This window comes from Pseudorca crassidens, chromosome 10 (assembly GCF_039906515.1).
Source record: "Pseudorca crassidens isolate mPseCra1 chromosome 10, mPseCra1.hap1, whole genome shotgun sequence".
Classification (NCBI taxonomy): Eukaryota; Metazoa; Chordata; class Mammalia; order Artiodactyla; family Delphinidae; genus Pseudorca; species Pseudorca crassidens.
This window is the reverse complement of record NC_090305.1, coordinates 76,678,164-76,704,915: the sequence shown is the minus strand read 5'-3', so window position 1 is coordinate 76,704,915 and position 26,752 is coordinate 76,678,164. Positions and strand designations below refer to the sequence as shown.

The 26,752-nt window shown below is 48.2% G+C and overlaps 2 protein-coding genes across 5 annotated transcripts in view; both read left to right on the top strand.

Annotated features, from left to right (window-relative positions):
- Positions 1-21,303, top strand: part of FAM3D (FAM3 metabolism regulating signaling molecule D) — a 93,164-nt gene extending 71,861 nt beyond the window's left edge. For both annotated transcript variants that reach the window (XM_067754967.1, XM_067754966.1), the window contains exon 11: positions 21,148-21,303. The gene's annotated coding sequence lies outside the window, so the exon portion shown is untranslated. The remainder of the gene's footprint in view (positions 1-21,147) is intronic.
- The window catches only part of FAM107A (family with sequence similarity 107 member A), a 78,350-nt gene that overhangs the window by 4,211 nt on the left and 47,387 nt on the right, over positions 1-26,752 (top strand). The window lies entirely within an intron of this gene.

The window sequence follows — 26,752 nt, the reverse complement described above, 5'->3', positions numbered from 1 at the left end:
GGAACATTCCAGAAGCTGCAAACATTGGCCAGTTGGGCACGCATTGATTCTAGAGAGATGAGTGCAGGCAACATGTCCTGGATGGAGCCTTGTTTTAAGTCCTTGCGACAGTGAGGTGGCAGGTCCTTGGGCATCAAGGGGTCCAGGAAAAGCAACTCCCACAGGCCTCAGACACCCCTTGAGGGCTAGGACACTTAGCACTCTCTGAAATATTTCTCCAAACTCAGCACCACCCAGGGTTTTCACTTCCCTGAACGACTCTGTTGATGTTTGCCAAGATGCTCAGTGCTTTGCATTCATCTTCATTAGAAGAAAGTTTCCTTGGCTGAAACAAAAGGGAAAAAATATGGGAGAGATGGCTAAATTTGATAAATGGCCTGGAAGGGAGTGTTCGTTCTCATAGAGCCCAAAAGGCACACATCTGGCAGGGCTCCACTGGCTCCCCAAACACTTATCCCCACCAGTGATGGAGGGGTCCCCCCAGCCCCGGTCCCAGGGAGGGTTCCTGCTCACCAGCCCCCAGCTGAGCAGGGCAGGGGGACCGTGTTAGGAGGCCCTCGCCATCCGCATTAACCCATCACCCCCTCTCTGCCCACCGCCTCAGACTGCTTCTGTGAGTGGGAAGGAGGCCAAGCGCCCCACTCCTCAGCGCTCAGGACTCCATGGGGAGTCCACCACTGGCTTCCCAAAGGACTCGGAGTGGGAGGCTTGAGAACAAGAGGAGAAGGTTGTCGGGAGGCCCTCTCCTCACCCCCACCAAAACAGAGGTCTGCTCCTCGCTGAGCCCTCACCTCCCAGCATCCCTCCAGCCTCTCAGGCTCCGCTCACACCAGCGGCTGCCTGGAAGGCACTCCCAACTGCTATCCACACATCCAGCCCTTCCCTGAGTTCCAGGTCCAGCACCTGCCCACCTGCTCTTGTAAGTGTTCTTAGGGCCGGTGTGTGTTGAGTTCCGACTGCACACCTGACAGACATTCCATCACAAGGTGTGAAGGAAGATGAGGTGAAGGGATAGCAGTTTCTGAGCACCGACCCTGCCAGCCCCTATGCTGGGTGCTTTCACATGCTTCCCTTCAGCCCTCCCAGCCCAGCAAGGCAGAGGCTGCCATGCCCATGTCATGGATGAGCGACACTCAAGGATTCATCGTTCTGGGCAGCAGAAAGGGGCATTTGAAGGCAGGCGGAGTGACCTTTGGAAGCAGGAAAAGGGCACAGTTTTCCTGTCCCCCAGGGCCACCTAATGGAGCTTTAATTCTCCTCTGCCCCTGGCTTCCCCAAGCTGGGTTCAAGAATTGCCTGAACAGATATACAGGTTGGGCACTGCACAAAAGTAATGAGTGTATGGGTTCGTAGGGATGGAAATCCATCTCCCCCTCTGCCTTTGGAGGTTTGTGCACAGGCCCTGGTTAGGTCTGCCGAGAGGCAGGAGTGTTGTAATTATACAGTGCCATCACTTAAAGCCCTTCAATCACCTTTTCCAAGACTGAAACTTTCCCTGTGTGTCTTTACGGCTGGAAGTCCAGCTGGGGTGGGGAAGACATTGAAGGAGAAAGAAAGAAAGATGCCAGCTCAGGTGACACTTCTTCTAGGAAGCCTTCCCTGCATGGACCTCAAATGTCCACACAGGACAAGGGGCTTAGATAAGCAGGGAAAGGGGCAAGCTTGTCTCAGAGCTGCATTTGCATAACTAGGTCCGCGTGTTTTACTAAATCTGGAGGATTAGCAGGGGTAGCTGGGAAGGGGCCAGGGAGATCAGAAGAGAATAAAGCTCCTACGGGGACCCCATTGCACCACCGCTCTCCTGTGGAGTAGGACAAACCCATTAGGCTCTCAAAGCTCTCTCTACTGCGCTGACCACTGTTGCAATTTCATACTTAGTTCTATGATTTATCCCTGAGGGAAGGGAGATGGTGTGTAATGTTTGACTCCCCACTGTGTCCCCAGTACCTAGCACATAGTAGATGCTCAACAAACTGAGGAAGGAAGGGAAGGAGAGAGGGAGTCTGGGTCCTCATGAAAGTGACTTGAGGGTGGGGTTGAGGGCCAAGCTTACGGAGGATCCACACAGAACCTCGGGCTAGTGGGAAGGACACGGCCTGGCTCCCTCCGCTCTTCCCACACGTCCCCTCCTTTCCTTCCAATGGTTTTAAGTCTCTGACCCAAATTCCCGGATTCCCCACCCCACTTCCACCTGCCCACCACACACACACATGCACACACACACGCACACACCTACACACACACACACACAGACCTTCCACCTGCACAGTTTCCTGGCCAAATGCAAAATCCCTCATTGATTGTTCATCATTCAGTCAACAAATGTTGACCGGGCACCTACTGGGTCCCAGGGTCCCAGGCACCAGAGACAGACCAGTGAACAGGACTCAGGCCCTGCCCTAGGGGTGCACAGCCCAGCAGGAGAGAAATGAGTCACCAGCAATGACAGGGCCGGTGCCGGGTGCTCTGATGAGGGGAACACAGAGGACCCAGGGCCCAGGAGGGGGTCCGCAAAGAGAGGGGAGAAGTCAGGGAAGCTCCTGGCTGGCCTTTACATTCCTCCCACACGCACCAAAGCTAAGGGCTTGCGAAAACTTCACACAGCACAGCTGGACCTTGGTCTACGCCTGCAGGAGGGACTGAACCCACCCCGAATGGTTCAGAAGCCTAAGGAGTCCCAATTCCTCTCAGGCCTCCAAACTTCTCATCTGTACAACAGGCACTTCCTGAAGAAGAATAAGAAAGTTTTCCAATAACTGAGCTCCCACAGAATCCTCACAACAGAGGTATGGAGCCCTTATTTCACCAAGGCAAAGATCCAGATACAGGGAGGGTGAATTCACTGCTCACGTTCACACAGCCAGCAAGCGCCAGAGCTGGGACTTGAACCCAGGTCCTCTGGCTCTTCAGCCCACGTTCTCCTCGACTTGTTTTTTTGCGCATCAGGATGAAACTGCACCTCCAGCCAGAATGAATCTTCACCTTGCGGGTAGAGTTACTAGCCGGTGGTTGCTCCAGTCCCGCTGGGAGCAGCAGCAGAAGGGCCTTAAAGTTCAGAAGAGTTTAATTTCCATGGTGAAAGGGCTTGGAGGTGGGGCAGGAGGGACCAAATCAAAAGGCAGCTTTTGAGAAGGCAGAAGCCCAGAAGCAGCTCCCTCGCTGGGGCCCAGGGATCTGCTTTCAGAACACTGTGTCTCCCAAGCTGACATGAACGAGGGGCTTTGTTCAAGCGAGAGATCAGATCTCAGGCCTGGGGCAGAGGGAAAGGGCAAGGAGCTGGAGCTTTTCTTCTTCATCTAAAGTCCGAGGGGAGCCAAAAACAATCAGCGAGGCCGCCCCAGGGAAGCCAAGAGAGGCTGGCTTGGACTTGGTGACATCCTGCTCCCAAGGAAACTCAGGACGGGCCCGGGGGCATTCCACAAGGGATGTCATGCCCAGAGCCTGCGGAACTCAGCCAGAAGCCAGGAGGTGCCCGCTGTTTTGAGGGATCACCCCACAGGCGTTCCTTATGCACTTGAGCTCTTGGGAACACCTTAGGGGCATTTTGGGGTGTACGATGGGGCAAACCTTCATGGGGAGTCCTGCCATCAGGTCAGCATTTGTAAGGGTCCCATGGAGACTCTAATCACAGGCACTGGGAAGTGACGTATTGGTTTCCTAGGGCTGGGTGGCTGAAAACCACAGAAATGTGTTCTCTCACAGTCCTGGAGGCTGGAAGCCTGAAATCAAGGTGCCGGCAGAGCCGTGCTTCCTCTGAAGGCTCTGCAGGAGACTCCGTTCTCTGCCTTCTGGCCTCGGTTGTAGACGCATCACTCCAGAGTCTGCTGCCCTTGTCACGTGGCGTTCTCCTCGTGTGTCTGTCTGTGTCTCTTCTCCTCTTCCTGAAAGGACACTAGTTGTATCAGCTCAGGGCCCACCCTCATTTTAGCTTGATTACGTCTTCAAAGACCCTGTTTCCAAATAAGGTGACATTCACAGGTACAGGAGCTAGGGTTTCAACATATCTTTCGGGGGGAAACAATTCAACCCATAACTGTGACCCTCACCTCACTGGACCCCTGGACCTCTTCTTAGCCACCTGAAGTTACATGTCACTCTAGCTGGAGCCTGTTCACTCTCTCCTGGCTGCTCTTCCAGGGACTGCAGTTCATTTTAGAGCCCATTCATTGCAGTGGCTTCCCACGTGGGAGACCCAGAGCAATCTATTTTGATTCAGAATCTGATCCTCTGTTCTGAGCAAAACTCTTCATGAGCAGTTACAGGGAAATCCACAACCACCGGGCCCTCTGTGGCCTCGCTCCGGCCTGGCCTCCTGAGATGCTGGCTCTCACTCACTCCGCTTCAGCCACACTGCACTGCCCATGTTTCTCCAACAAGCCAAGCTCTTCCCCACCTCAGAGCCTCTGTCTCTGCTGTTCCCTCCACCTCCTTCAGGTTTCATCGCACAGAGGCTGTCCCTGACCCCTCCAGCTAAACTACCCCTATCGTGGTCCCCAGTCCTACAGTCGCTTCACAGAACTTACTTGGCTATTTCTTTAACTGTTTCATATCAGGCTTTCCCAAGCAGCATGTCAGCTCCATGAGGGCAGGAACCTTCCGTCACTCCCTCTGGTTGCTAGGTGACATACACGAGGCATGAGTGAATGAATGAATGAATAAATGAATCCATAGCTACCATGCAGGGAACTCACGAATATTTCCTGAGTATCCACTCTGAGCCAGAGGCTGCCTCAGGCCCGGGGTGTGAAGGAGAGCCCAGTCCAGTCCCAGGGCCACGGTCGGCCCAGGGGGACAGAGAGTACGGGCCGCGCTGAATGGTTGACCAACAAGAATTAGAAAAAGGAGCCCTTCACACAGGCCTTCACCATCCACTGCCATAAAATTGAAAATTCAAATGGTACCGTCTACCATACTACAGTTGGATGTGAACATGGAGATGGCCCCAGGGACCACTGCCTCCTCCTGATGTCTTAGCACCCCACTCCCACCACCATAAGCCCTCTACCTCTAACAGCCCTGCAGCAGAGGAAGAAAGAGCAGGACCTCAAAACGATGGAGATGTAGTTTCTGACACCCAGCAAGCTTGGGACTTGCATTGGTACTCAAAGTCCATGAGGGGATCAAGAAGAAACTCTCAGGCTCGCAGGGAGGAGTGTCCTGGGACCTCCCACTCCCAGGAACATCGCTGACGAGAGCAAGTGTGGCACGTGGCCTTGCTCATCTCAGCGCATCGCATCAGTTGGCCCAGCCAGGCCTGATCTGGGAGCGACAGGCTTCCTATGTTCAGAAGCCCCTGTTTGGGGAACCATACCCAGATACTCTAAATCCTTAGGCCTGGGAGTTCTTTCAAGCAGGACCTTCCCGAGAACACCCAGCCTCAGCCCTTGCCCTCAGGAGTCCCCAGGTGAGGTCACACCTGAGATCAGTTCTTTTCTTTCTTCCAGAATCCCTCTTGGGTCCTTTTATATAACTGGATTCAGTCTTTCCTGGGACGATAGTATGGAATGAACTGGTCCTTGCATAATATCTGTCACATTCTTCCTCAGAGATGAGTTTTGGATAGGTAAACAAAATTTTTTATTATAATTGTTAAGTTTTAAAAATCATTTTGATTAAATATTAAGTAACAGCAAAAGACTTTTGGGAAACATGCATATATGAGGTATAACAAAGCATGACCCACAAACACTCGTGTATCTAACCACTAGCTAAAGAAAAAAGCGGCCAGCCATTACCCGGGAAGACCCCGGGCCTCTGCCCGTGCTTCCCCTGCTTTCCCCTCTCAGAGGACACCTCTTTCCCTCCCAGACATCATCCCAGAATCCCTAGGTTCTAGACTGTTGAGATTCCAGCTTTGCATAAATGGGATGGGCGTATTTGTCTGTAATCTGTTTTTTTCACTTACCGTGTGTTCCTGAGATTGATGCCCTTTGCTGTGTGCATCTGTAAGGTATTTGCCAGGTTGTATAGTGTGTCATTGTTTAAATATGCCACAATCATCTAGCCACACTGCTGTTGGTGGACACTTGCCTTGTTCCCAGAACATCTGCCATTACAAAAAGTGTTCCTGTGAACTTTCTTGCATATCTCAGTGTGCCCATATGTCTCTCAGGTGTGGATCTAGAAGTAGGGTCACTGAATCTGAGGGCACATACATTCTCACCTGCCCAAACTTTACCTCTACCTTTAGGGTCTCCGCTGGGCCTGAAAATTAAATCAACCCAAAAAAGAATAACAGGAAAAAAGTGTAAGGATTTTACACGTACGTGGGAGTCCCCATAGGAAAATGAAGACTCCAGAAGTGGATAGCTCCAAGTGCTTATATACCTGGTTGAACAAAGAACAGCAATTGTGGAAAAGTAACTGAAATAAATGGGGGAGGGGTGGCACTAAAGGAAAATAAGAGTTATTTTAACAAGATCTGTTTGTACAGATTTCTCTTGCCCTCAATTCCTTGTCTCTGGTGATAAGAATGTTTCTTTCCTCCTGGTATAAGAAAGGCATCCTTCACAAGGGAGTTTTATCTCCTGCTTTCGGGAAGAAAAGGAGAGGTCAGAGGGCCCTTCTCACATCTGCTGTTTTTCAAGTGTCTTTAGCTCAAAATACTCCTTATGCCAAAGTAGCGTATTTGGGGGGCATATTCTGCACGCTTTGCATGTTTACAAAATAAAGCCAAGGTGGTTATAGCAAATTACACTCCTACCAGCAGTATATAAGTGTTCAGTTACCCCCCCATCTTTACCAATATTTTCTATTTTTCAAGCTTTTTAATTTTTGTGAACCTGGTGGGTGTATACTGGTATCTCATTATTGCTTTCCTTTTAAAAAACAGCAAGTTTGATGTAAAAGATATATTTAGAAAGCTATAAATTTTTTTCAAGCACTCATGAGCATTTACAAACATTGACCACATTCTAGATTACAAAAGAAGTCCAGATACCAAAGAATCATACACATCAGAGTACACATCTACAACATCTTTAGACCTGAACGATAATGAAAATACTATATATCAAAATGTGTGGGATGCAGGTAAAATAGAATTGAAGGGGAAGTTTATAGTTTTAAGTGTAGACAGAAAAGAAGGCTGATATTTAATGAGCTAAATGTCAAAGTTAAGCAGTTGGTAAAATAACAGAACCAATCTAGAGAACGTGGAAGTAATGAGAAAATAAAAATAAGAGCAGAAACTAAAGAAGTGGAAAACAAATATATGATAATGAAGATCAATACAGCCAAAAGCTGGTTCTTTAAAAAAGACAGTAGAGAATGATATGGCTGACTTTATGCCCGTACATTTTTAAACCTTCTAGAAACATCTAAAACATATTGTTGAACAAAATTGGCTTAAGGAGAAATAAAAAACCTGAATAGTTAATAACACTTAAAGAAATTAAATCATGAGTTAATCTTCCACAAAGACACCATCAGCCCATCAGTTTTATAGGGGAGTTCTATTAAACTTTAAAGCTATTCATCAGTTTGGTTTTATACAAAGTCATCTAGGCAATAGCAAATGAGGGAGGGAGATGGTGGCCATGGCCTGCCCACCTGCCGAACACGGTGGGGCTCCAGGGCCTTTTGCTTCAGACGTGTAAGATCCCCTACCCAAGAAGCCTTTGATGTCTCTGTCACTGTCTCTGGGCTCTTTCTTCGGTCTCAAGGCTGGGCAACTACAAGGCTCGAAGGCCTGCGAGGTGCAGCCCAACGATTGGTGAGCCAGCCAGGGAGCCGAGACAATTCCCGTGAGCACCCGAGATGTGGGGAAATAAAAACAGGGTACGGGAAGTTGCGGGGGGTGATCCCGAGGAGGCCGTCCACTAGCCTGTAGGGCCCTGTGGCAGCTGACCACCACGGGAAATGTCTTTCTCTTCCATCATAGTGATGATCTCCTATTAACCTCAGAGTCTCTTTCCAGTTTAAAAGTAGCAGCCCCATACTCGTGGCTCATCTGACTGCACGAGGGATGGCTGGTACAGACAGACAAAACCCAAGGACCTGGATTATCTATCAGATATTTGGGTGTTATTTGGTTGGGTAAGACAAGCATACTCCCAACCCACCACCCCTAAACAACTACAGTCACAAGCTTTAGGGATATTAACTCAGGGATAGGCTTGTGCATTGGACGTGGCCAGTTACCCCGAAGGGCTTAGTTGGGGCCTGTGACAATGGCAAAATAATAAGAGTACCGTTGGGCTCCTGGTCCCACCTGTGGAAGGGGCAGAGCAATGATACAGTATAATGGAAAACAGCTATACGCCGTCTGTGATGTGTTACAACAGGTGGAAGACGTTACAAAAGGTCTACCCAAGTCGACGAGCAATGCCCAAAACCACCATTGGGGGTCTAGAACAGCTGTGCCCGATATAAAGGACCCCCACGGACATTGATAGTGACCAAGAAACCCACTTTACCATCCATGAAGTTCAGGCACGGGCCAATAAAAGTGACATACGCTGGCATTGCCACCTACCCTACAACCCCACTGCTGCTGGGCTAATTGAAAGGACGAATGGACTGCTTAAACGACAGCTGAGATGGGAAACCGGTTCTCTCCACACGTGGACACATCCCAGGAGCAACGGTCCCAGTGCCTGCCCTTGCTGCAGGATCTACCCCCAGGCAAATACATAAAATGGCCCTGGGATGGGCAGGTAAACCCCTGGTGGTTTGGGTTTGCTGCCCCATGAGGAGTAAGATTAGAAAGGCGCTTACAGATTTCACCTGTCTTCTACCCCGGCCACAAATAAGACTACTAAGGTAATTAATCTGAGCCCCCTACGGGAGAAAGGCAACATTCTATCAACCCCGTGGTCAGTCGTTTTACCACCGCTTCGGTATCTGGCGCTGGCTGTGGGACCTGCGGGTGGACAGGTGGTATGGAACCGTAGGCCAGGACAAAACCACTGGCAGGGGTGGTGTTGTCTCAGAATGCTGCTAGTGCTTGTATTTTGCTTAATGGTCTTGATCTTCCCTGCATTGCACCTCTTAAACATCTTCCATTTTGTCCCTAGTCTGAGCAACTGGGCGACAGTGGTGGCCTCACTGCTATGATTGCTGGGTCTACAGCGAGATGCCGCTGTCATCCTCCTTTGGACTTGCATGAAAACTTGACTCAGTAAGCGCTTGGCTCCAAAGTCTGCCCACCCCTTGGACTCTGTATTGCATTTGTTTTGTATTTGGCTGCATTGCACCTCTACATACCCGACCCCAGGGATTGTAGGAGGAAGGCCAAGGTGGTAAGGGTCATGCAGGGTATGTAGGGGTGAAGTGTACGGTCAGACCACTCGAGATGGCTGTTCTCTTGCTCTCTGTGCATCCCCCGCTCGACCAGTCCCGGCTTCACCTACACCTGCTCACGTGAACGTGCTTAGCTCGTGATTGAGCTAATCCTTAGGCCAGAACGGCTCCTCCTGCTAGCTTATTAAAGGGAAACATCTGCCCTCGTGATGCTCGTTAACCCGAGGGGCTGTGCGGGATATGTCCCAGCTGCTGGTTTCCCTGGTAACTGATGAACTAACCTGACCGTCAATTCCCCTATAAATGTGAGCCGCCTTCTTCCCTGAATAGCAAAGATGGCTGCCGTGACCTGCCTGCGTGCGTTACAGGCTGGAGTGGGGCTCCAGGACCTTTCGCTTCAGACATGTAAGACCCCCTACACAATAAGCCTTCGATGTCTCTGTCACTGTCTCCAGGCTCTTTCTTCACGCTCTCGAGGCTGGCCAACTACAAGGCTTGCAGGCCTGCGGGGTGTAGCCCACCGCCCTCCCTCCTTCCCTCTCCGCACTGGTAATCACTAGTTGGTTTTTTGCATCTGTGAGTCTGTTTCTGTTTTGCTATATACATTTATTTTTTAGATTCCACATATAAGTGACATTATCGTGTTTGTCTTTTTTTTTAATCTTATTTTTGGCTGTGTTGGGTCTTCATTGCTGAACGCGGGCTTTTCTCCGGTTGTGGCGAGCGCAGGCTTCTCATTGCAGTGGCTTCTCCTGTTGCGGAGCACGGGCCCTAGGCACACGGACTTGAGTAGTTGTGGCTCGCGGGCTCTAGAGCGCAGGCTCAGTAGTTGTGGTGCACGGGCTTAGTTGCTCTGCGGCATGTGGGATCTTCCCGGACCAGGGCTTGAACCCATGTCTCCTGCACTGGCAGGCGGATTCTTGACGTCTGTGCCACCAGGGAAGCCCAAAGCGTTTGTCTTTTTCCATCTGACTTATTTCACTAAGCATGGTGCTGTCTGGGTCCATCCACGTTGCTGCAAATAGCTGAACTGCATTCTTTTTTACAGCTGAGAAATATTCCATTGTGTATATATACCCCACACCGTAATCCATGTGTCTGTGAATGAGTACTTGGGTTGCTCCCATCTACTGGCTATTGTAAATGGTGCTGCTAGGAACATTGGGGTGCATTTACCTTTTCGAATTAGTGTCTTCATTTTTTCCAGATACACACCCAGGAGTGGGGTTGCTCAATCATACAGTTGTTATATTTTTAGTTTTGAGGAGCCCCCATGCTGTCTTCCATAATGGCTGAACCAATTTACATTTCTACCAACAGTGTATGAGGGGAGGGTTCGCTTTTCTCCACGTCCTTGCCCACATTTGTTATTCGTTGACTTTGATGATGGCCATTCTGGCAGGTGTGGGGTGTTATCTCATTGTGCTTTTGATTGGCATTTCTCTGATGATGAGTGATGTTGAGAGTCTCTTCATGTGCCCATTGGCTAGCTGTATATTGTCTCTGGAAAAAAATGTTTAGGTCTTCTGTTCATTATTTGACTGGGTTGTTTGCTTTTTGGGTGTTGAGTTGTATGAACTGTTGTACGTTTTAGATGCTGAGCCCTTGTTGGTCGTGTCGTTTGTGGGTATTTTCTCCTATTCAGTGGGTTGTGTTCGTTTTGTTGATGACTTCCTTTGCTGTGCAGGGGCTTTTGAGTTTGGTTCGGTGTAACTGGTTTGTTTTTGCTTTTGTCTCTTTTGCCTTGGGAGACCAGGGGACTATTGCTGTGGTCGTGTCAGGTGGTGTTCTGACTGTGTTCTCTCCTGGGAGTTTTGTGGTTTAGGTCTTGCTTTTGGGTCTCTAGTTCATTTTGAGTTTATCTGTGTTTGTGGTATGAGGGAATATTCTGGTCTCTGTTCTGCAGGTGGCTGTCCAGTTTTCCCAGCACTACTTAGTAAGGCGGCTGTCTTGCTTGTGTCCATTGTATATTCTTGCCTCCTTCAGTTTTTCCTCTTTAAAAATGCGTCTTTGATAAATAGTGATCGTTTCAAAATCTTCAACTTTTTAGTTGTCTGAAAAGTTTTTAAGTATGTTTGAGCTTTTGAAATGTCTTTTAGTGTAAAAAAAACAAAACACACACACACACACACGCACAAAAAACCCATGAGGGAACACACCCCACTTCATTTTATGGTAAAATAATTTTGATATCAAAGTTCAATAAGGACAGTAAAAGAAATGTAAATTGCAGCCCAATCCACTCATACACTGATGCAAAAAATATCCTAAGCAGGGCTCCAACATCCCACAGCCAGGGCCTGCTGGCACTGGAATTATTTTGAGCCCATGTGCTACAGACATCTCCTCTCTGTGGGTCTAGTCTGGGCCCGAGCAGGTAAGGGACTCGGGCCTGAAATGACCACGGGCTCCCTCTCTGAATCCTCCCATGCCAGAGCCAGGCCAGAGTCAGTGGAAAGTTCCAGTGGCAGTTTTTCCAGAGATGCCTCACCCAGGTGAACACCGGAGAGAGAGAGAGAAATGTCTCAGGGTGACCTTGCTGGCCCAGTCCTGCCCACTGGCACTGTGAGCCCAGGCCTGCATCCCAGGGGCAGCAGACACCTGCAGGAGCTGAGCCAGAAGGCTGTCTGGGTCAGATGTGACATGCAGACCTTGGACTGGCCATAAGGGCTGAAGCTTCCTGCCTTCTGCCCTGCAAAGGCTCCAGCGTCCCAGGGCAAGGACGTGGCAGCCATGGGAGGCCAGGCTCCTTGGGAGGGCAGTGTAAGGACAGTCTCCTGCAGAGAGCGGGCCTCCTCCAAGTTTACCCCCTCACAGGGAGGGAATGGCCTGAGGGTGCCCAACCCTGGGAGGTGGGGCAAGGGCATCCGGGAAGGCTTCCCAGAGAAGGTGCTGTCTAAACAGAGCCCTGGAGGAGTGAGCGGGCCAAGGGGAGGGTGACAAGGTTCCAGGCGAAGAGACAGAGGCAGAAGCTGGGTAGGGCCAGGGCGGGGGTGAGTGCTGTAGGAGCGAGGACGGTGGAGGCCACAGGGTGACAGGCCCGGGGAAGCAGGCCAAGGAGCTGGGCGTGGAAGTCTGAGGTTAGCCTGGTGGAGACAGTGTTAGCGCCGCCTTAGGGGCCTGCGCCATGGAGTCAGGAGAACCTCGGCTGATTCCTGGCTGCCCTGCTCACTAGCTTTGTGACCCTGGCTACCTCCTTGACCTCAGCTTTCCCACATGTGAAATGGGTTCATAACAGAACCTACGGAACACAGCACTTGGCATACTGTAAGGGCTCAACAAAGGGCTACTATTTCTGTTTCGTTATTTTATCGGATCAGAGTCAGTCGGCTCCCCCGGGCGGGCTGGCGATGTGGAGCTGCCACCATCAGCAGTATGTGTCCTCCGAAGAGATAACTGAAGCCCAGGGGTGGAGGCGGTGATGGGGGCAGGGGGGAGAGCAACAGAAACGGACTCCTGTGCTCCACGGATGGCCGAGGAGTCAGGAGGGTCCAGCAGATGTGCTTCCTATGGGGGAACAGACTGCACACGGCTGCTAGTGCGGTCAGATAAACTGACTCCCAGCAGTGCATAAAGATGGGTGACAGTAAACATGAGGGGAAGGAAATACTTGAATTGGGGTTTTTAGTTCTCTTTGTATTCCAAACTTTCCACAACACTCCATCTTTATCACTTTAAAAAGTGGACTTTGCTCCTCTAATTTAAAATTTTTCTTATTTAATACTCAAATACTGTATTATAGAAAAATCATAAAGTACAGAAAAGACAAAGAAAGAAAATCACCCATTATTCTTCTGTCCAGTATAACTACTGCTGACACGTGGTGCGAATCCTTTCAGACTCTGTAGCTCACGTTGTCACCTGTGTTATAAGCAAGCTCTCTTAGGACTTGCTGTCCAGACTACTGCACAATAGATCACACCCGTCCTTTCCCGTCAGTTCCTTTCTCATGGGCTCATCATGTTCTGCTAATAGGGACCTGCCGCAATGTGCCTGACCAATCCTTGATTTGGGGGTATTTATTTTGTGTACTACCACATCCTATTAGATGTATTTTCGTGCATACCGTTTATCCTTTCCTTGGGATAAATTCCACTTTTAGGCCCATGGGTGGGTTTCTGTGAAGTAGCGTACAAAATACTATGTGTACATGAGGATGTGCAGACTCTCTAAGAAGAGGGAGCATGGCCATGTCAGGTCCTTAAGGGAGCACATTTCCCAGAGACAAGAATCTCAGCTGCAGAAAATATAATCTGCAGAATGTGACTTGTCTCATTCTTCATTCTCATACAGAGCAGTTTGGCAACTGGGACCCATAGGGCTTTAAACAACTTCATTTCATGGAAATAATATCCCATTTAATTAGTAATTATTATGTGCCAGGTACCATCTCACAACAACCCCATGAAGTCAGCATTACTGTTATCCCCATTTTACAGATGGGAAACTGAGCTCAGAGAGGTTAGGTGCCTGGCTCAAGGTCACACAGCAGGTCAGCAGTGAACCTAGGAATCAGACCCAGGCAGGCAGCTGTCTCAAAGCCCACTCTCTGAGCCATGGACTTGCCCCAGCATCACTGCCCAGTGTGGCAGTGCTTCCCAGAGCCAGGAAGCAAGCGCTGAAGCAGCAGTTCCCTCGCTTCTCTAGATCAACCTGTCATGGCTCTCTGGGCTGAGTTTCTACCAGGTACCCGCCCGTAAAGAGAGGCTGCGGAAAGTTAAGATCTGCCTGGTTGAAGACTATCTGCCTGATCCAGGTGGGCAAATGTTATCATGGCCTGGCTGGTCCTGTTGAAACCACACTAGCTACCCCTCTACCTGCTCAGAACAGCACCCTCTCTGGGAGTACAAGGTTGGCTGTCAAAATTCTGCTGATCTCAGACCAGGAGGGGGAAGTAGAGTGGATGGAGCGGATGCTGGGGGTCTTTGGGCAGAGCCACATGCTGTTCAGCCACCTCTTTTCACGTTGAGGCTCGTGTATGCAGCAGCCCAGACTGAGGACAGCATTGTCTGGCACAAAGCAACCAAGCCCAAATGCTGGGCAAAGGCCCAAGTTTCCTTGAGCGAAAGGAGCCCCAGTTCTGCCTGCCACGCAGGGGCCCTTGGAATTTCAGTAAGTCCTCTGGGAACAATATCAGTGATAACTTATTAGCAGTTGGATTTACTGAGCACTTACTATGCCCCACACCTAAACGGGTGACAGGGCTAGGAGATGTCAGAGTAGGGATCTACACAAAGGCAGCCTAAATCCAGAGCCCACAGCTTTCTCCCCCTAACCCTCAGCAAACTCAAGGAACTTGAAAGTTCCAAACTGGGGCTTCTGCCACCAGGCGGCGAGCTCCCGGGGGCAGGGACCGGGACCTCCTCACCCCAACAGACTGAGCCTCCTGGATGAGGGATCCTGCATTGGATAAACCTGGGATAAAGTCCCTGTTTGCCACCTGCCAGCTGTGTGGGCTTGGGAGAGTTACTTAACACCTCTGAGCCTTAGTCTCCTCATCCGTGAATGGGGACTAGAGATAACCATTTAGTGTGGTGTCTGTAGGCAGCAAGTGAGATGATTCCGCAGAGCATCTGGCCCCCAGTGCTGTGCCCGATAAAAGGAAGTGGCTGTCGTTAGTGCTGTCGTGACTTCCATCCTGCAAGTGATTCAGCTGCTGTTTCCTCAAGTTCAGTACAAATCAGTCTCCACAAGGGAACGGCCTCAGGCTGTCTAGCTCCCAACTAGGGATAATAACCATGTAATAGTCATAGAGGCAGCTAAGATATATTGACTGCCCACTGCGTGTCAGGTGCCATTTCTCAGCGCTTCACATATTAACTAGTCAAGACACAGCCCCGGGAGAGGGCAGCAACTTCCCACATTGACCCTCCAGGGAGGAGAGTCAGGGGTCAACAAGCCAGGCCCAGGCCAGCCTGTCTGTGCATCAGGCTTGGGGGATGTCCTGCCAGGAGACTCCAGGCCTCACATCTGTGTCTGAGTCCTGCAAAATGGCTTTCCCTCCCACCAACCCCTCAGGTGGCTCGGGGTTGGGGGTTGTCTGCAGAGGGCTGTAGAGCAGAACGTCGAGGGGTGTTGAGGTAACCTGCTTCTAAGCCACCCCATGGCCTGGGGCAGTGCTCGATAAATACTGGTTGACTAATATTTGTTGACTGCAAGCGAGGGTTCCATTTCTAGAGCACAGGGGCTCAGGGATTGGGCTCTACCTGTCATTTTTTTACATATGCATAGAAAGAAAGACTGGAATGATATATACCAAATGTTAACCCTGATTATCTTAATTAGGGGTGATGGGATATAATGGTCATTGTGTGTGGTGGTTTTTTGGTTTTTTTTGCACTTTCTACATTGTTGACAATGAGCAAGTGTTAATTTTATGCTCAGAAGAAAGTAAAATATTTCTGTAAGTTTAGGACTCACCCCATTTTACAGAAGAAATGAAGTCCCAGAAGGGCTAGGCCATTTGCCCAAGGTCACACAGCAAGAAGCAAGAAGGACATGGTGGTCTCTCCTTTTCCCATGACCGTGTCCTGAAAACAGCCCAATCCTGCCAGTTCCCCCAGCTTGTGAGAGAGTCCCCTGAGAGAGCTAGGGAACCCTGCAGATCTCAGGAACGTGGCCAGTGGAAAAAACGCATGTAAGCCCCCATTCCAGCTCCACGGACTCACTGGTTATTCATAAATAAAAGAATGCCCAGGCTATTCTGGGCACCTGTAATTTTCTACTTGAATAACCAGGGAAGTGGCTGCCTGCCCGCTTCTCTGCCCTGCTCATGGCGCCAGATCGGGGGAAACGCGATCTCCCCTGGCGTAATGGGATCTGGGGCCAGGCCTTGCTGCTGATTTCCTTGCCCTTGCCCCGTTCCAGAAAGCCCTGTTGTCCCCCAGACCCCCCACGGGGGTCTGGGGGAGAATCCAAGCCAGGTTTGGATGCTGTGGACTGGGTGGTTCCTTGCAGGTGTGGGAGGCAAATCCCAGCTCTGCCACTTGGCAGCTGTGGGACGTTGGGCAAGTGACTCAACCTCTCTGAGCCCTAGTTTCTTCATCTTCATCTATACAATGGGGATAATGATAACACCTTGCACGTTTGGTACAGGTGAGGTGCCTGGCTCTTTGGGTAGTTGTTGTTGGGCTGCTATTGTTACTCCAGGTATGAGGAAGGGGATGTTTGGGAAAGAGACCCGCGTGGGATTCTCGGGCGGTCATCTTGCTCTACTGTTGACCAGCTCTGTGTTCTTAGATAAGTAAATCCCCTTAATTGTTTGAAGCAAAATTATCTTTTCTATATATCAAAGTAATCATGATAAGTACTAAAAATTTAGAAAAATGAAGAAAATTAAGCATAACTCTTAACTGCTATTTATTGAGCATCTACTGTGTTCCAGGCTGGCCCCGTGCTGGGTGCTTTGCGTGCGTTAGCTCTAATCCTCCCAAGTCTGCACCTGTTCATAAAGGAAAAAGCTAGGGGCTTGGCGCAGTGATGTGACTCACGTTAAGGTCACACTGCTGGCAGGTGAGGCAGAAATAAAACTCAGATCTCTCTCCAAATTCCATTCTACTGATTTTCTATTGTAGTGTAACAAATTACCACAAAATCGGCAGCTTCAGACAGCACACGTTTATCACAGTTTCCACGGGCTGGAGTCGTGGCCTGCCTTAGCTGCATCCTCTGCTCAGAGACTCACAAGGGGTTGGTCAGGCTGGGCTCTCATCTGGAGGCTTGATTGGGGAAGGATCTGCTTCTGAGCTCATTCAGGTTGTTAGCAGAATTCATTTCCTGTGGTTGTAGGACAGAGGGCCCCAGATGTTTGCTGGTTGTTGATTGGAGGCTCTCCTCAGGTCCTTGAGGCCACCCACAGTTCTAGAGGCTGCCAGCAGTTCTGGCCATGTGGGCATCTCAACATGTCTGCTCACTTCATCGAGTCAGCAAGGAGAATCTCTTTGTCAGTGCATGCTAGCAAGACACACACACACACACACACACACAGTACCATAATTATGAGAGTGACATGCCATCACCTTTGCCACAGTCTATTGTTAGAATCAAGTCACAGGTCCCACCCACACTCGGAGGGAGGGGATTACACCAAGGTGTGAACACAGGAGATGGGATATCTCATGTTTGAATTTTCCTCACCCATTTCCTCAACCCCACCCTCCAGGAGAAAACTCAGAGCTGGCAACTGTGAAGTTACTTTCACATTGCCAACATCTAGTCATATGCTGGACCAAGAAAAGTGGCCTTTGTGGGACAATGGCTCATGACATTTAAGAAACACCTGAACCCCAACCCTTAGTACCACGGTCCCGAGGCAGAGCAGAAACGGACAGGACGTAGTGCTCAATCTCGGAAAACTTATCAGACGGTTGGAAAAATGTACCAGCCAAGTGCTCTTTTGCTTGCAGGAGCCCTGAGTTAAAAGGGAAGAAGAGAGAATTTATCAGCTCTTATAGCAGAAAGTCCAGGAGTAATGGCTTCAGGCAAGGCTGGATCCAGGGTTTTAAATTAAGTCTTCAAAACCTAGTTCCTGGGGCTTCCCTGGTGGCGCAGTGGTTGAGAGTCCACCTGCTGATGCAGGGGACACGGGTTCATGCCCCGGTCCGGGAGGATCCCACATGCCGCGGAGCGGCTGGGCCCGTGAGCCATGGCTGCTGAGCCTGCGCGTCCGGAGCCTGTGCTCCGCGATGGGAGAGGCCACAACAGTGAGAGGCCCGTGTACCACAAAAAAAAAAAAAAAAAAAAAACCTAGTTCCTCTCTTCCTCATGACTTCATTCTCCTTTGGTTGATCCCATTTCGGGGCCAGTCCCCCCTCACAGAAAGTCGGAGCTGCAGGCTTATATCATTCTTATAGCTAGAAGGGATACACAGGTATGGGGGAGAGCGTGGCTTGTGACAAGAAGTTGTGGGAAATGAAATTGAGACAGGAGGTTGAAATGTAGAAGGACGGAAAGGCAGACAGAAAGACTAGCCTTGACTCTGTGGTCCAACATTTTCCAGTGTGTTCCACAAGATTTTAGTAGGATTCGATGAGCTAAGGGTTTTAGGGCCAGCAATCTGGGTTAAGTCTGGTTAAACAAGTGTCTTTCCTGCGGTGCCGCTACATGTTCACGCTTCCAGCTGTGCATCTTCGAGAGCAGAGCTGTGGGCTCCAGCATTCCCTAAGGTGCAGGACTTCATTCTGCATTTTGAGAAGTGCCGCTGTGGGCCACAGGGAGCCACTGAAGGCAGTAGAGCAAGAAAGGAAGTCAGCAAAAGTGTTCTGGGAAGAAAACAGTGGAAGCCCCCTTGGAGATGACTATACTCATCCGTGTGAAGGGTGAGGATCAGCCAGACCAGGGGGTCAGTGGCAGAAACAGGAATAAGGTACACGGTGAGAAATGGGACATAGGGGAATGTATCAATGGGCTCAGAAAACACTGTTTTGGTGATGGTGACAGTGAAATTTAGTTTTGATTTTAGCTTTCCCACTGAAAGCAGGGGTAGTACTGGGACAAAACATGGGCTCTGGAGTCCAGAAAACTAGTTTCTGGCTCTAGTGCTCTGCCATTTGGGAAAGTTACTGCACCCATCTGAACCGTGGTTTCCTCACTTGTTAAATGAGGATGTCAAGTCCTTTTTCTCAGGGTCCTCGTGAGCATTCCAAGATAAACGTAGGGAGACAGTGTTCAGCTGTGAGTTGGACTTCTACTTCTGGTCATGATGGAGAACCTGGCACCAGACCAACACAAAATATTGTAACACTTGACAAAATAAAAGGCAACTGTTCTCAGGCAGTAGACCACAGGCACTGTGGTTCTGAGGGAAGGGAAACTCACAAGGTGAGTCCCTCATCCCGTGGACTTTCATTCTGGGATGGCTTCCCAAGCACGGCACAGTGCAAGGGAACCCACACAGAGCACAGCAGTCCCTCTGAGTGCAGGAGGCATTGAGCAGAGTTTGGGACCACTGGGGCAACAAAAGGAGGAATGTGCCGGACAAGACACTGGAGAGGAGGGAGCTGCATAGCCAGGGTACCTCAGAAGTCTTTAAGGGTCTCCCAGGACCCACAAGTCCTTGCCCAAAGGCTGGGCTCTGCATGCACAGAGTGGGACTACCCAGGGTTTACCAGAGGGCAGCTGGTAGGGGGTTGAGACCACACTGAGATACTACAGGTCAAGCAGTGCTGCGGGACATTGGAGAGACCTTAATCCCAGGCATCAAGCTGAGACATGAGAAAGGCCAAGCCCTAGAAGTGAGGATCATACTCTAGTATAAAAGCTGCTCTAAACCAGCCCGAACAGAGCCTAAAGCCAAATCTTTCAAGATCCTCAGAGGAGGGAGTTTGGAGGCAAGTCCTTTCAAGTTAGGGAGGCTTGGGAAATAGCTCGGGCTTTGCCCCTCCCTAACAAAGCATAAAACCACACCCACGGGACTTCAAAGTGTTCAACCAGTGATTGAGCTGCCTGCTAAAACCAAATGTAACACTCTTCAGAAGAAGAAAACAGAACCCAGAGTCCCTACGACACATCACACATGCATGTGCACAACGTCCAGTAAGCAAAGTTGTCTAGACGTACAAAAGAAAAAGCAAGCAGTAGACACTGATCCCGAGACACTCCAGAAGTCAGATTTAGCAGATGAAGACCCTGAAGCACCTATTCCAGGGTTTGGCACACAGTAGATGCCCAGTAAATGCAGCTGCTCTTCTCCACTTGAGCAAAGGAATCATTTGGCCCCCAGAAAGCTTTGAAACCCAAGGGTTAATCAAGGGAAATGTACCAAGTCTTCATATACTGAGTTCCTTCTGTGTCACCACACAGGGCTTGGGGTGGGAGGGCTGCCTCGTGCAGTAATGAGAGAGATGAGTTGTGACCCCGCCACTAACTCAGTGTGTGAGTCCCTCAATGCCCTGTGCCTCAGTTTCCCCAGTCGTATAATGGGCGGGGCAGGCAGGTCATCTCAAAGGGCCCTTTCTCTCCAGGATTCTGAGTTTGTCTGGCACAGGACCTGTTTTCAGCCAGGATGCACTCTGAGCTAGGGCCTGGAAGAACCAGGTAGAGAAGGAATTGGATCTATTCCTAATACCTTGGGGGAAACACGTGCTGGGATATCTCTCCCAGGTGCAATAACTTGGGGCTGTGGGCAGAGCCTGGGCTCATTTTCCAAAGACATTTCTTGAGAAACGTCTCCTAGCAACCAGCTCTACTGATACACAAGCTTCAGGGACCTCAGCAGGAACACAAAGGCTTTTTGTGGCTCCCTTCTTCAAAAGCCCAGGTTAGAACTGCTTATCGGCCAAGATGCTAATGTGAAGCACAGGGAACAGATGGTGGGGGCACTTGGTGGGGCAGGGGATATAGGGAGAGTACCCACCCACAGCCTCAGTCCCCTTTCCCTCTATGAAATTAGCTGCAGTCTAGTTTTAAGGCTCAGAGCTAGGACTTCAGATCTGAGTTCAAAACCTGCTTCCATCTCTTATTAGCTGGGTAACCTTGGGCAAGTTACTTAACCTCTCTGAGCCACAGTTTCCCCATCTGTAAAATGGGGATGATGATAATAATATGTAGGAGGTTAGTGATCACCCACATCCCCTTTACTGGCCCAGCATACCCATCCCCCAGCTGCTGTGAGCATTGGCTGCTGACAGCTGCACTCTTCTCAAAACAATTGCCCCTGGCTGATGGGAGGTACCTCACCTGGAGATACTTGGGAGGTTGACCCCATCTCCCTGGTTATCCTTGCCCATTGGCCTCAGCTAATGACAAACTGATATGGGGGGATAAAAGCCCAGTGTCCTTGTCTCAAAGTAGGATGATGCTGTGGTATCATGTACAGTCCAGAACTCTCCATGGGGTCAGGCTGAGACTAGACTTGAGCTGAACCAACAACTTTGCTTAACTTCTCCTGCCCTTACTCTTTTACAGACTTCCCATGAGAACTCTCCCTCAACAAATCACTTACACAGAGTCCCCATTTCAGGCTCTCCTGGGAAATCCAAAGACATGAGAGTACCTATGTCTTAGGCCACTGTGAGGATCCAGTGAGAGAATGTGTGTGAAGTACCAGCCAATGTCTGGCACGCAGTATGTGCTCAATAAATGGACATCATCATTCTCTTCCTCTTATGTTTATTATTGTAATTAAAGACAGTCCTGGGATCAGAGGGGGTTTCTAATGTGGACAAGAGCTGGGGACCATCTTGGTATGGTGGGATAATTGCATTCAGATTGGCTAATACACTTAGAGCAGAGTTATTAGCTTTCTTTGTTTCCTAAGCTAATATTAACAATTTATTTGTTCTGTTATAAAAACAACACAAGTTGATTGCAAAAACAAACAAACAAAACCCTCAAGGAAGCAGAGAATTACAAAAACAAATTAATGAGTAAATAAAATTCCCTACCAGTTGAGTTTAATCACTGAGGACATATTCATTCATATCCTTCCAAACATTTTCCACATAAATTCACATAATATACATATATAGATACACACATATACAAATATCTAAACATGCAAACATATCATACTGATATGTGCGTACATATATAACACTAAACCTATAACCTAACAGTGCATATGTAATAAGATACACTTAAAAAAAAAAAGATACACTTAACCAATTTTGTTATCAAAAAATGGTAATCACAAATACTATTCTACAACCTGTTTTTTTCCCACTTGATTTTCACATATAGGAAGTGAGTATCTTCCATGTTAGTAAACACAGATCCACAGCATCAATTTTAGCCACAGATTGTTACATTTTATGGGGATAACACAGCTTATTTAACCAGTCCCCTATCTAGACATTTACCTCGTTGCCAATTTTTTTTTTTACTGGTATGAACAGTGCTGGTAAATGCAAATCCTTGACCGTGTTTCTTTGCGCATGTGTTCAGTTACTAAAAACAATTCCTAGGAATGGAATGGTATAGCTGTTGGGAAGCACGTGTTTCCCTGCAGGAGGACTGTACTATAACTCCCTGCAGGAGTGTACCAACGCGGCCATTTCCCCACGTTAGGTATCTAGCAATCTCCAACACTAGGTATCATTTTGTTTTAATTTTTGCCAATCTGATAGGTGAAAAACAATACTCCATTGTTGCTTGAGTGTGCATTTCTTGGGTTTCTGGAGAGGCCAAGTATCTTTTCTTACGTCTGTGGGCCATTTGGATTTCACTGGCTGACATGTGCCATTGTCCAGTCCTTGGCGAGGCCCTTGTGGGTGTCTCCTCTCTCTCTCCTTCCCCACCCCAAGCCACAGGCTCAGTGGCTCCCCTGGAGTGTGATTTCGTAAGTAGCAAAGCCCTGCTTGCTACAGGATTGGCCTCCCAGGGAAGTTGAGTCCTCATCCTCAGATCCCCCAGCCAGCTGGAGGTGGGATTAGTGGGGTCCAGTTCCTTGACCTCCAGGTGCCCCCTCACAAAGTCCCCTCCCTTGGCCCTGTCCACATCCCTGTGCCAAGGCGATTTTAGAAACCAGATCTGCTTAAAGAAAAAATCTTTTCTCAAATTCCAAACCCACCCAGCAAGTGCATTCCAGGGGTGATTATTAGCATGACTTGAGTCTTTTCAGAACATTCCTTTAGAGTCCAGTGCTCCTGGGAGGTTTAAAATGAGATTGCACATATGCCAAGGTCTATCACCATTGAAAATACCCCAACTGTTAACCTAGGGATTCTACTGGTAAAAATGCTCACATGTGTAAAATGCTCACAACAGCAAAATAAGTGGTAACATCCTAAATGTGCACCAGTAAGGACCTGCAAAAAGAGTTACAAATGACATTTACCAGGAAACATCGTGCAAACAGTAAAATAATGCAGTGAAACTGAATGTGCTTGTGTGGAAAGATGCCCTCAAGACGTGGTAAAGTGAGAAAAGCAAGTTACAGAAGAGTGTGTTTCATGTTTGCATTTTTCAAAAGGAGAGATCAGAGTTGTTGTAGATGTTTATGGAAGTGGAGACGATTCCTGGGTGGGCGGGTAGGAAACTACTTAGAACAGTTTCCATTTAGGAGGGAGATTTGGTATTAAAATATTTGGAGACTTTTAGGTCACACTTTATACCCATCTGCATTGTTTAAATTATTAGCATGCATATGCTCTACCTTTATATAATGAAAAAGCTTAAAAGTTTAAAAGTGAGCCTATGATCAATAATAATAGTTGTGACAATAGTATGACTGTTAAATAGCTTATCGAATGCCAGTTATGTGCCAGGTACTGTGTATTCTCTCATTCACTCTTAAAACCAGCCCTATTTTGATACCCATTTTATACATGAGGAAACTGAGTCCTAGGTTAAGAGGCTTGTTAAGGCTACATCTGATTACAAAGCCCTGGCTCTTTCCTCAGGGTGTGGTTCTTGTGCCCTGAGACCTCATTGTGTGTGGGCTTTGTCAGGACCTCTGCAAATGGGTCCCTCCTGGTGGGCTGGATGGTTTCCCAAAGGGGCAGCTGCTCTGTTATCTATGCCTGTGCTCTGCAGCTCTTCTCCTTCCCCCACCTCACTCCTTAGAGTTGGACTGTCTAATGTAGGTTACCTAAATTAATGAAAATAAGACTAAAACTTCATTTCCACGATGGCACTAGTCACATTTCACGTGGTAAACAGCCACGTGCGACTAGTGGCTACCATACTATCAGCACAGATATGGAACATTTCCATCACTGTATAAGATTGTACTGGATAGCACTGTCTTATCACAGGTTTAGAGTCAGGTAGACCTGGGCTCAGCCCTGCTCCTCTACTTACTAACAGGGTGAGCTGAGCAAGTTATCTAACCTTTCTGAGCCTCAGTGTTCTCATCTGTAAAATAGGATGGCAATATAGCTACCTCACTGGGCTGTTGCAGGGATTGAGCCTGTTGCACGGTTAGCCCAAGCCCTGTCACATGAGCAGCTTAAAGGGTATTGAGGAAGGTAGAACTCTGCAGTCAGACAGTTGCATGACCTTGGGCAGATCACCTTGCTGCTCTGAGTCCCTGCCTCCTTGCCTATAAAACAGGGTGGATGGCACCTACCCTGAAAGGCTGTTGTGAGCGTTAGCACATATAGTCAGTGCCCAGGGAAAGGCAAGGCCCTTCTCCCCTTTCTGAAAAGGGGTTTCTTCTGTCAGGTAAAGCATTCTCATAAGACCTGGAAATAAAATATTCCAGAAGAAGGAATCCAGAGGCCAATGTACCAACAAAGGAAGGTTCAACCCTCAAAATAAAATGATCATGGGATGCTGTTTTGTCAGCTATCAGATTAGGGAAGGGAGGAAATAGTTTGAACTTTTTATTGAAAAATACATAGAGAAACTGCACTATCATAAGTATACCACTCAATGAACTTGGAGAAACTGAAAATACCTGTGTAACCGCTACTCAGATCAAGAAACAGAATGTCAACAGCACCCCAAAAGCCCCCTCGTTCCCCTCCCAACCACTGTCACCCCCCATAAAGGTAACCACGATCCTACCTTCTAATACTATAGGTTAGTTTTTAGTACACAAACATAGATTCATAACACCTAGAGTTAGTGTGGGTGAGACCATCCAGTAATCTCAGACACTGATGATGGGCATTTGAAATGGTACAGACATTCTGGAGGTGGTACCAAACCAAAATTTGGGTCCACCTGCCAGCTCGCGCAGTAAAGCCAATCTACTGACGCTGGGTTGTGGTGAAGGAAAGTGTAGTGTTTATTTTAAGGTACCATACAAGGAATCTGGAACAGCTAACACTCAGAAAGCCCAAACCCTCTGATGGGTTTCACTGAAGGATCTTTAAAGGCAAAGTGGGGTGGGGAGGGGGGCGGTCCCAGGGTATGTGATCAGCGTGTGCCCAGTTCTCTGACTGCTTGATGATGAGGTAAGAGGGAGGTGTCACAGGAGTCAACATTATCAATCCTTCGGCTCTGTAGATCTGGGGGCTATGTGCTCATTGTCATTAGGTAGTTAATTTCTTCGATTTGGTGGGGGGTTTTAGCATCTGTAAACAACTCAGGAAATGTGCATCAGAGACTATCATCTAGGAACTTCAGAGAGGAGCTAAAGCTGAGGATATGGGCGGGTGGGGAGTCTGTCTTAGGAAGGCCCCACAGGGTCCTGCTGGGTTACAATTCCCCCCTTTTCTTTGATACTCCTCAATCCTGAGGAGGGGAATGGGGCGATGACTGCTATGTCTACTTCCTGCTGAACAGGGGTGAAGTCAATTTTTCAGGATTAGAGAAGAGAAAGTCAGTGATTTCCATTTCAACGAATTCTAGAGTCCCAAGCTTAGCATCAATATTTTATTTTGAAAACATTATCTCTGTTTTTGATGGCTTTGTCATAGCACCCAGACATTTGAAAATTAGTAGACATATCACAATTAGGGTAATGATCAAAATGCACCCTCGTAGTATTTCCCAAAGGAGTCTTCGTGTTCCATATGGCAACCAGGACAATAAGTTATGGAGTGCGTCCTCTCTACAAATATCTTGTAACCAAGCAGCCTTTTGAATTATTCTGTTTACTTGGGTTTCAGTTTTTCCAGGGGTATTAATATATACCTAAAGAATCTAGTGCCTTATGCTGGGAATCTATAGCTTGAGCTCTCTTGTCACTCCTATGCTCAAAGTTAAGTGAAAAGTTTCATGGTTGTAAGAGGAGACCTTCAGACAATAAGGTTGCAGTTGGCAGCAGCTAGCAAATATTGTTTTGAGAATGACTGGTGGTGTCCTTAAATCCTATACAGTTCAGAAAATTCAAGTTCTCAGCAATACACAAACATGTCTGAAATCACAGCCACAATGGCCACCTAGCTTTATCTTGGATGTCGGAACAAAAGTTATTCTATTTTGACTTTTAAATGCATTCTTCTCCTCAGTGGCCAAACCAGATGTACAAAGTGTGTTTAATAAGCCACAAAATAGGCTACTCCGGTCAGTAAAGTTTAAGTTAAACCACGTATAAGCCAGAATGACATCCCCATACCTCAATATATGAAGATTTTTCCCTCATTTCCCCTTTTGATTGCAGATCTTTTTTTTCTTTTTTTAATTTGAAGCAAGTTTTATTTATTTTTGAAAATTAATTTTTATTGGAGTATAGTTGCTTTACAATGTTGTGTTAGTTTCTACTGTACAACAAAGTGAATCAGCTATATGTATACATATATCCCCTCTTTTTTGGATTTCCTTCCCATTTAGGTCACCACAGAGCATTGAGTAGAGTTCCCTGAGTTATACAGTAGGTTCTCATTAGTTATCTATTTTATACATAGCATCAATAGTGTATATAGGTCAATCCCAATCTCCCAATTCATCCCACCACCACCCCTTCCCCCTTGGTATCCATACGTTTGTTCTCTACATCTATGTCTCTATTTCTGCTTTGCAAATAAGATCATCTATACCATTTTTCTAGATTCCACATATATGTGTTAATATATATTTGTTTTTCTCTTTCTGACTTCATTCTGTATGACACTCTTCTCTTTCTGACTTACTTTGCTCTGTATGACAGTCTCTAGGTCCATCCGTGTATCTACAAATGACC